Raw genomic sequence first — 1,736 nt, 5'->3', positions numbered from 1 at the left:
TGAGATAGAGATAGAGATAGAGATGAGATAGAGATAGAGATAGAGATAGAGATAGAGATGAGATAGAGATAGAGATAGAGATAGAGATAGAGATGAGATAGAGATAGAGATAGAGATAGAGATAGAGATGAGATAGAGATAGAGATAGAGATAGAGATAGAGATGAGATAGAGATAGAGATAGAGATAGAGATAGAGATGAGATAGAGATAGAGATAGAGATAGAGATAGAGATGAGATAGAGATAGAGATAGAGATAGAGATAGAGATGAGATAGAGATAGAGATAGAGATAGAGATAGAGATGAGATAGAGATAGAGATAGAGATAGAGATAGAGATGAGATAGAGATAGAGATAGAGATAGAGATAGAGATGAGATAGAGATAGAGATAGAGATAGAGATAGAGATGAGATAGAGATAGAGATAGAGATAGAGATAGAGATGAGATAGAGATAGAGATAGAGATAGAGATAGAGATGAGATAGAGATAGAGATAGAGATAGAGATAGAGATGAGATAGAGATAGAGATAGAGATAGAGATAGAGATGAGATAGAGATAGAGATAGAGATAGAGATAGAGATGAGATAGAGATAGAGATAGAGATAGAGATAGAGATGAGATAGAGATAGAGATAGAGATAGAGATAGAGATGAGATAGAGATAGAGATAGAGATAGAGATAGAGATGAGATAGAGATAGAGATAGAGATAGAGATAGAGATGAGATAGAGATAGAGATAGAGATAGAGATAGAGATGAGATAGAGATAGAGATAGAGATAGAGATAGAGATGAGATAGAGATAGAGATAGAGATAGAGATAGAGATGAGATAGAGATAGAGATAGAGATAGAGATAGAGATGAGATAGAGATAGAGATAGAGATAGAGATAGAGATGAGATAGAGATAGAGATAGAGATAGAGATAGAGATGAGATAGAGATAGAGATAGAGATAGAGATAGAGATGAGATAGAGATAGAGATAGAGATAGAGATAGAGATGAGATAGAGAAAAGAATCCCGGATCGGCTGCCTCCTGCACACCACCCCTGGGGATGGAGCCCACAACGCGGGCATGTGCCCTGACGGGGAATCGAACCCTGACCTCCTGGTTCCTAGATGGACTCTCAGCCACCGAGCCACGCCGGCCACGCTAAATCCCCTTTTCAAAGCCGTCTCTCTCTCTCTTCCAGGACAGCCAGGCGCTGTCACATCCGCGGATACTTGTTGGGTTTCGGAAACATCTGGGCCTGTGGTTTCCGTGGCGACACACATCCTCCCCGGCCACCTGCTCCCCCAGCTGTCCTCCACGGAGACCTCCACGCTGACAACCCTCGGCCGTCCACTAATGCCTCATGATGTCTGATTCCAGGGCCCGTTACCGAGTCTTGGCTCCCGCAGAATGCCAGGCGGAAGACACAGAGATTGGTTGCCTCCTGCATGCGCCCCGACCAGGGTGGGGGGCGGCAATTCTGCAACCGAGGTACGTGCCCTTGACTGGGAGTCGAACCCAGGCCTGCAGTGGCTGACCACAGGAGCATCTAACAGACTGAAGAACCTCGGAGGGAAGGCGGAGATGGGTGGGGGTGGGGAGAGATAAACCGTGGAAATTATATGCATACTAGGGACCCGGTGCACGGATTCGTGCACATTAAAAGGAAATTAATTAGAGGCCGGGGAGGGACTGCGGGAGGGCTCCAGGGCGTGTCCAGTCCGTCTCACCCGGTCCTGATC

Source organism: Myotis davidii, unplaced genomic scaffold, assembly GCF_000327345.1.
Source record: "Myotis davidii unplaced genomic scaffold, ASM32734v1 scaffold1287, whole genome shotgun sequence".
In the NCBI taxonomy this organism is placed as follows: Eukaryota; Metazoa; Chordata; class Mammalia; order Chiroptera; family Vespertilionidae; genus Myotis; species Myotis davidii.
The sequence above is the reverse complement of the archived record's forward strand: the minus strand, read 5'-3'. Positions refer to the sequence as shown.